Raw genomic sequence first — 9582 nt, forward strand, 5'->3', positions numbered from 1 at the left:
GGGGCGCGGCATGGCCTCAGCGGGCACCGTGGTGGGCGAGCGCTCCCACCATGGCCTCAAGCGTCCACTCCGGCTGAGCGGCCGGTACGGGCACCGGGAGCGCCCCTGTGGGAGGGAGGAGGGGCGGAGCGGGGGCGCTCACCCCGGAGCACGCTCCCCCTCTAGCTGCGACAGTCCGCTCCTGGGGCGCCAGGGGCGCGCGACCTAGGGGCGTGCCCAGGGCTCTGCGGAGCAGGTGGGTGCGAGGAGAGCGCGGGGGCCGAGAGGACCCGAGTGTGAACCACAGGGTGTCTGTGTGTATGTTAGGAGAGAGAAAAAGAGAGCGCGAGCGAGCGCTCGGTGGAGAAGGATGGGAGAGAGGGCTCCAGGGAGGATAAGGGGAGTGTGTTTGTGTGTGTGCGTGAGCGCTTGGCTCAGGGAGTGTGCCAGAAGGGGCGTCCGGCCGGCCCAAGTCTCCGACAGTCCGAGGGGAACTGGGGAGGACCCAAGCCAAGCTCCGAACCCTCCCTCCCGGCCGCTTCCCCTCCCAGACTCCGAGACCGTAGAACCAAGCCTGGATCTTTAACTCCTTCCTCCCCGCCCCGAAGTCGTGGACTCTCCGAGCCTCTCAACCCGCTCGGTTTCCTCTAGATCCTCTTCCCGCTTCTCGGCGGGCCAAATGTGTTTCCCTCCGAGAAGCGGTACTCGCAGAAGGGGCTCCCTCACCGGGATGGGAAGAACAGATAAATGGAAGTAACAGAGTGCCTCTTGCGCCCCACCTTGTCCCTCTCCTCCTACTGGCTCCGTCTCGGGAAGAAAGAGGTGCAGGTTTGGGATCTTAGCCGGAGAAGGTGTGAGTGTTTGGGTGTCAGGTTGTGGGGCAGGAGGGTGACGGTTTTTGGAAAAGAAATTAAAGTAGTCCAGGGTCCCGCGACCACTCTATCTAGGATGTCACCCACCTCCCAGCTTCCAGACTGAGCGGATTAGTGGAGAAAAAGGGCCAGGTGGAAGGGCGGAGTTAACTCTTTAGTTCCCAAAAGGCCGTTGGAACGGGAGGGAGAGGTGGTGGGTGGCCGCTGAAACCAAGAGGTGTGACCTCGGGGCCGCTACGGGCGTGTGCGTTTGGTTTGTCTTAAAAAGGATTATTAAAGTGAGATTTGTCGGACAGTGGCAGACAGTGTTGGAAATGACAAGCGGAGGCGTATATTGGGGAGTGTTTGGGGGGCCCTTGACGGCTGGGCCCGGGGCAGGACAGCTGTGGAATCAGTCTGCTCCCTAGTGGCCAGAAGAAGTCATTGGCGGTATTGCGCACCAACCTCTGAAAACTTCTGCCTCAGTTCAGTTCGGATCAGTCGCTCAGGACCAAAGATCAGCAAACTTCTGCACTGTAGACTTTCAAAGGACCTATTACATGTTAAGCACCAACTAGATGCTGAAGGCATAAATATGAAGATTGTCTGTGTGTATATTTGTCCTTGTTGTTCAGTCACTAAGTCATGTCCCAGTGTTTGCCACCCCAGGGACTGAAGCACACCAGACTCCTCTGTCCTTGACTATTTCCTGTCCATTGAGTCGGTGATGCTATCTAACCATCTCATCTTCTGCCACCTCCTTCTCCTTTTTACTTTCAGTCTTTCCCAGCATCAGAGTCTTTCCCAGTGAGTAGGCTCTTCACATCAGGTGGCCAAAGTACTGGAGCTTCAGCTTCAGTCCTTCTGATGAAAAGTCAGGGTTGATTTCCTTTAGGATTGACTGGCTTGATCTTCTTGCTGTCCAGTGGGCTCTCAAGAGTGTTCTCCAGCACCACGGTCTGAAAGCATCTGTTCTTCAGCGCTCAGCCTTCCTTATGCTCCAACTCTCACATCCATACATGACTACTGGAAAAACCATAATGTTGACTATATGGACCTTTGTTGGCAAAGTAATGTCTGTGCTTTTTAATGTGTTGTCTAGGTTTCATAGCTTTCCTTCCAAGGAGCAAGTGTCTTTTAATTTCATGGCTGCAGTCATTGTCCGCAGTGATTTTGGAGCCCAAGAAAATAAAATCTGTCACTGTTTCCACTTTTTCCCCTTCTATTTGCCATGATGTAACGGCACCAGATGCCATGATCTTAGTTTTAATCATGTTGCGTTTTAAGCCAACTTTTTCACTCTCCACTTTCACCATCAGCAAGAGGTTCTTTAGTTCCTCTTCACTTCCTGCCATTAGAATCTTAGTATCTGCATATCTGAGGTTATCGATATTTCTCCTGGCAATCTTGATTCCAACTTGTGATTCTTCCAGCCTGGCATTTCACATGATGTACTCTGCATACAAGTTAAATAATCAGAGTGACAATATGCAGCCTTGCTGTACTCCTTTCTCAATTTTGAACCGGTCTTGCCTGATTCTAACTGTTGCTTCTTGATCTGCATTCAAGTTTCTCAGGAGACAGGTGAGGTGGTCTGGTATTCCCATCTCTTGAAGAATTTTCCACAGTTTATTGTAATCCACACAGTCAAATGTTTTAGTGTAGTCAATGAAGCCAAAGCAGATGTTTTTCTGGAATTCTGTTGCTTTCTCTATGATCCAGTAAATGTTGGCAATTTGATCTTGGTTCCTTTACCTTTTCTAAATCCAGTGTGTACATCTGGAGTTCTCCATTCACATACTGCTGAAGCCTAGCTTGAAGAATTTTGAGCATAACCTTGCTATCATGTTGCTGCTGCTGCTGCTAAGTTGCTTCAATCGTGTCAGACTCTGTGCGACCTCATAGACGGCAGCCCACCAGGCTCCTCCGTCCATGGGATTTTCCAGGCGAGAATACTGAGCACAATTGTATGGTAGTTTGAACATTCTTTGGCGATGGAATGAAAACTGATCTTTTCCAGTCCTGTGGCCACCGTTTAATTTTCCAAATTTGCTGACATCTTGAGTCCAACACTTTAACAGCATCATTTTTTAGGATTTGAAATAGCACAGCTGGAATCCCATCACTTCCACTAGCTTTGTCTGTAGTAATGCTTCCTAAGGCCCATTTGACTTCACACTCCGAGAAGTCCAGCTCTTGGTGAGTGACCACATCATCGTGGTTATCCTAGTTATTAAGACCTTTTTTGTATAGTTCTTCCGTGTATTCTTGCCACCTCTTCATCTTTTCTGCTTCTGTTAGGTCTTTACTGTTTCTCTCCTTCATCATGCCCATCCTTGCATGAAAAGTTGGCTTGATATCTCCAATTTTCTTGAAGAGGATCTCTAGTCTTTCCCATTTTATTGTTCTGCTCTATTTCTTTGCATTGTTCATTTAAGAAGACCTTATCTCTCCCTGCTATTCTCTGTACCTTTGCATTCAGTTGAGTTTATCTGTCCCTTTGTCCCTTGCTTTTTCGTGTCTCTTCTTTCAGTCATTTATAAAGCCTCCCCAGACAACCACTTTGCCTTCCTGCATTTCTTTTTCTTTGGGATAGTTTTGGTCACTGCCTCAAGTACATGTTACGAACCTCTGTTCATAGTTCTTCAGGCACTCTATCAGATCTAATCCCTTGAAACTATTCGTCACCTCCACTTTATAATCCTAAGGGATTTGATTTAGCTCATACCTGAATGACCTAGTGGTGTTTCCTACTTTCTTCAAGTCTGAATTTTGCAACAGGGAGCTCATGATCTGAGCCACAGTCAGTTCCTGGTCTTGTTTTTGCTGACTGTATAGAGTTTCTCCATCTTTGGCTGCAAAGAATATAATCAATCTGATTTTAGCATTGAGCATTGGTGATGTCCATGTGTAGAGTCATCTCTTGTGTTGTTGGAAAAGGGTGTTTGCTATGACCAGTGTGTTCTCTTGACAAAACTCTGTTAGCTTTTGCTCAGCTTCATTTTGTACTCCAAGGCCAACTGAAAGTGAAAGTATTAGTAGCTCAGTTGTGTCCAACTCTTTATGACCCCATGGACCATTATAACGCCCACCAAGCTCCTCTGTCCATGGAATTCTACAGGCAAGAAAACTGAAGTGGGCAGCCATACCCTTCTCAAGGGGATCTTCCCCACCCAGGACTCCTGCATTAAGGGCAGATTCTTTACTATCTGAGCAACCAGGGAAGCCACTCTGAGGCCACACTTACCTGTTATTCCCAGTATCTCTTGAATTCCTACTTTTACATTCCAATTCCCTATGATAAAAAGAACATCTTTTTTGGTGTTAGTTCTAGACGTTCTTGTAGGTCTTCATAGAACCTGTCGACTTCAGCTTCTCTGGTGTCAGTGGTTGGGGCATAGACTTGGATTACCGTGATATTGAATGGTTTGCCTTGGAAACAAACAGACATCATTCTGTTGTTTTTGAGGTTGCCCCCAAGTACTGCATTTTGAACTCTTCTATTGACTATGAGGGTTACGCACTTCCTTTCTTCTAAGGGATTCTTGCCCACAGTAGTAGATATAATGATCATCTGAATTAAATTCGCCCATTCCCATTCATTTTAGTTCACTGATTCCTAAGATGTCAATGTTCAGTCTTGCTGTCTCCTGCCGTCTTGACATCCAGTTTACCTTGATTCATGGACCTAACATTCCAGGTTCCTATGCAATATTGTTCTTTACAGCATCAGACTTTACTTTCACCACCAGGCACATCCACAACTGAGTGTCGTTTCCACTTTGGCCCAGTAGCTGCATTCCTTCTGGAGCAATTAGTAATTGTCCTCCACTCTTCCCCAGTAGCATACTGGACACCTTCGACCTAGGAAGCTCATCTTCCAGTGTCATATCTTTTTGCCTATTCATACTGTTCATGAGGTTCTTGCAACAAGAATACTGGAAGGGGTTGCCATTTCCTCCTCCGGTGGACCACATTTTGTCAGAACTCTTCACTATGACCCGTCTGTCCTGGGTGGCCCTGCACAGCATGTCTCAGCTTCACTGAGTTATACAAGCCCCTTCACCACGACAAGGCTGTGATCCATGAAAGGGTTGGGAGGATGAGAAAGTTATTCTGTACAGAGAAAGAATTCTGAAGTATGTTTCCTACATATTTAGGAGAATTTTGAATATTGTTATGGTCTAGAGCAAACAGTAGCCCATAGGCCAACTTTTAGACGGCAGGCATGTTTTATCTCACTTGTTCTCTCTCTCTCTTGGAATTGACCAAGAATGTGGGCAATTAAATTACACACAGACACACACACACACAGACACACACACACACACACACACACTCGTGTATGTGTAATTTAATTGGCCCCCATTTTTATATCAGCAGGTGGCACATGAATATTTAGACTTCTGACTTGTCTTAAAATACTGCAGAGCTGGTGCATCTCTCTATGAACAATCATCTGAAACCAAGCATCCAGTATTTCTTCGAGATGAGTCTAGCTCATCACAGCTCCTATACACCATGTTGACTCATTTGCATCACTGGCTGCGGCACCAGTGTATGTTTTCAACCCTGATCTAAGATATAAGTTATATGGGTGTAAGAGTGACTGAGGAGGAGAGGCAAGAAAAGGCTGCAGAGGGCAGATAATGCAAGCTTTGTGCAACAGGCAAAATGTCTTTGTCCTAAAGGGAGGGCTCCAGAAACTATAGAGGTGGAGAGCAGATAGGGAAATAACAAAATAAAACAACTTTATTGAAGTATATCTGTTATACCATAAACTGTACATTTGTAACATATATTACAATTTGATGAGCTTGGACATACACGTATGCTGGTGAAACCATCACCACAACATCAAAGTAATACACGTTTTCATCACCTCCAAAAATGTCCTTGTGTCCTTTTGTGTGTGTGTGTGTGTGTGTGTGTGTGTGTATAAGAACACCTAACATGAGATCTACCCTTTCAACAAAATTTGAAGTGTATAATGTGGTCTTGTTCATTATAGGGCTATATAAGTAGAACCAATTGGAATTCAGGAAAAGATGACAGCATACAAATAACTGAAGTCTAGGCAACACTGACCCATTAGTTGAGAAGCTGAAAGGTTTTGGGGGGGAAGATGACAATTTTAGTTTATTGGTTTTGAGGTGCCTATAGATACCCAAGTGGAGGTATCCAATAAGCCATTGGAATAGTGGAACTGGAACTCAGGAGAACTAGACTAGAAATCTAACTAAGTAACTGAGCTTCCCTTTTACCCATGGTGGCTTAAATAATCTGTCCACCCTCAAGCTGAGCTGAAGAGAACTAAAAAATGGTAGATGAAATGCTTTTGAAAATCAACAGTCTAGGAAGACAGTGAGAGCATGAGAGGACAGGAAAGCAGGAGACCAGCAGTAGGAGGCCTTTTCCCCCTGGAGTCATTTCCTGATCCAAAATTGGTGGCAGAAAATAGGCTACATGGGGCAAGTGAGGCAAAAGTTGGAGTCCAAATGTCCCCAAAGATGATCACCCGGGGAAACCATCTTCCTATTGAGGCTTAGGATCCTGAAAGGCTGCACTCTTAGGGGAAACCCAGGAGTAGGGGAAACCAGAAGTAAACAGAAAGTCCAGTCTTGAAATAGTCAAAAGCCCACAATTAAGAACCAATTGATGGGTTTAAGAGCAAGTTAGACTCAAGTGAGGAGTAAGTAATGAATTGGAAGAAAGCATAGAAGAAACCACTCAGAACAAAGCATGGACAAAAAAGGAATGAAAAATATAAAAGAGGAGGTTAGAGGGGAAAAAAAGAGGAGGTTGCAGACATAAAACATATCATGAGAAAGTCTGGCTCTCCTTTATTTGGAGCCAAGAAAGGAGGGAAATAATAGGGTAGAAGCAATATTTAAAGAGACGGTGGCCAAGAAGCTTAAAAAAATATATACATCAAGCCACAGATTCAAGAAGCTCAACAAACCTCAAGATTAAAAAGAATAATCCATACCTGGAACCATCAGAGTGAAACTGCAGGAAATGAAAGATTTGTCTCTCAGTCGTGTCTGACTCCTTGTGACCCCATAGACTGCTGCACACCAGGCTTCCCTGTTCTTCAGTGTCTCCTGTAGTTTGCTCAAACTCATGTTCCTTGAGTCAATGATGCTATCCAGCCATCTCATCCTCTGTCCCCACCTTCTCCTTCTGCCTTTAATCTTCCCCAGCATCAGGGTCTTTTCCAATGAGTCGACTCATGTCCGACTCTTTGCGACTCCATGGACTGCAAACTCCAAGCTTCCTAGTCCTTCACTGATTATGGTATTAGGATCATAATTAAATCCATTAGTGAGTACCTGGCATCACTTATTTGTCATTGAAAATATTTACTATATAATACAATTTGCTGGAGTGAGAGTGTAATTGAAAAAGTCTTGGTCTTACTTTTAAATCTAAACCAAATTAGTTGGTGTGTGACACTGTGATTGTTCAGTTGCTAACTCATGTCCAACTCTTCGCAACCCCATGAACTGCAGCACTCCAGGCTTCCCTGTCCTTCACTGTCTCCTGCTCAAGTTCATGTCCATTGAGTCAGTGATGCTATCTGACCACCTCATCCTTTGCTTCCCTCTTCTCCTTTTGCCTTCAATCTTTCCCAGCATCAGGGACTTTTCCAATGAGTCTGATCTCCACATCAGGAGGCTAAAATGTTGGAACTTCAACTTCAGTTTCAGTCATTCCAATGACTATTCAACATTAATTTCCTTTAGGATTGACTGGCTTGATCCCCTTGCAGTCCAAATGGACTCTCAAGAGTCTTCTCCCGTAGCACAATTTGAAAGCATCTATTCTTTGGTGCTCAGCCTTCTTTATGATCCAACTGTTAAATTCATATGACTACTGGAAAAACCATAGCTTTGGCTGTAGGGACCTTTGTCAGCAAAGTGATGTCTCTGGTTTTTAAAATGCTGTCTGGGTTTGTCGTAGCTTCCCTTCCAAGAAGCAAGTGTCTTTTAATTTCATAACTGCAGTCACCGTCCCCAGTCATTTTGGAGCCTAAGAAAATAAAATCTGCTACTGTTTCCACTTTTCCCCCATCTATTGGCCATGAAATGATGGGACCAGATGCCATGATCTTTGTTTTTTGAATGTTGAGTTTTAAGCCAGCTTTTTCACTCTCCTCTTTCACCTTCATCTAGAGGCTCTTTAGTTCCTCTTCATTTTCTGCCATTAGAGTGGGGTCATTTGCATATCTGAGGTTATTGCTATTTTTCCCGGCATTCTTTAAAATCTTTAAAGACAATCAGAAAAAAGAGGATTCGTTACTCTCAGAAGAGGAATCATTTGACTAATAATTCTTTATTCATAGCAAAAATGGAAGCCATAAATAGTAAAATAATATTGTAAATGTGCTGAAAGAAAATGACTTCCAATTTAGAATTACATATCTAGAGAAAATGTCCTTCGAAAACAAAGGTGAAATAAAGATGTGTTCAGAGAAGCTGAAAACAAGAAAGTTAGCCACCAGCAGAAGGGCACTAATTCTCAAGAAGGAGTATTATTCCATAGTGTTGTGGATACAGGAAGGAATAAAGAGCTTTAAAAATGGTAAATCTCAGTGACCATTGTCTTAGTAAGCATTAATGTCCTATGGGATTGAAAATATATATGGAATTTAAATTCTGTAAACATATACACCTACACTTACCCAATAGAAACAGTTGAATCTCACAAGAATCTTGTACAAAAATGGTCATAGCAGCTTTATTCATAAAGGCTTCAAACTGGAAACAACCCAAATGTATTAGCCCGTGTCTCAGCCAGTCAGAGGTCCTGTATTCAACACAGGAGAATGGATAAACAAACTGTGGAATATTTATGCAATGGAATGCGACTCATAATAAAAGGGAACAAATTGCTGACAGACGCAAAACTTGAGAGGAATTTTGAAATGGGTCAAGCAAAAGAAGCTAGACAAAAAAAGAGTACATAGGATGAGAGCCCTTTTATGTGAACAACAGACAAAAGTAATCTCTGATAATAGAAATTAGAATAGCGATTGCCTCTCGGAGAAGGGCAAAGGGGTATCAGTGAATTTTTTGAGGTGATAAAAATGTTTTTTGTTAATCTGTGTGGTGGATACCTGGGCAAAACATATTACTCAAAATTAATCAAGCTGTAGACTTAAGATCTGTGCACTCTGCTGTAGTAAATAATCCACCAATATAGTACTTAAAGGAGTTACACAACAATATATACAATCCTGGAGGGAGTGATGGTGATAAACGGAATTAAATTATTCTTGCATTTTTCTCGAGGAGAGAAAAGATTTTATAAAATTAGACTTTGACAGTCGAGGAGGCGCGTCATAATTTTTAGGGTAACCGCTAGAAATGTAGAAAGAGTGGGAACTCTCAATTGACAGAAGCAGGGAAGGAATAATAAACAGTAATTAATGCAAAAGAAGGCAAGGAGGATAAACAGGATTATCAGATCAGATCAGATCAGATCAATCACTCAGTCATGTCCGCCCCTTTGCGACCCCATGAATCGCAGCACGCCAGGCCTCCCTATCCATCACCAACTCCTGGAGTTCACTCAAACTCATGTCCATCGAGTCAGTGATGCCATCCAGCCATCTCATCCTCTGTCGTCCCCTTCTCCTCCTGCCCCCAATCCCTCCCAACATCAGAGTCTTTTCCAATGAGTCAACTCTTTGCATGAGGTGGCCAAAGTACTGGAGTTTCAGATGTGCATCATTCCTTCCAAAGAAATC

Source organism: Bison bison, unplaced genomic scaffold (genome assembly GCF_000754665.1).
Source record: "Bison bison bison isolate TAMUID 2011002044 unplaced genomic scaffold, Bison_UMD1.0 scf7180017864093, whole genome shotgun sequence".
Taxonomy (NCBI): Eukaryota; Metazoa; Chordata; class Mammalia; order Artiodactyla; family Bovidae; genus Bison; species Bison bison.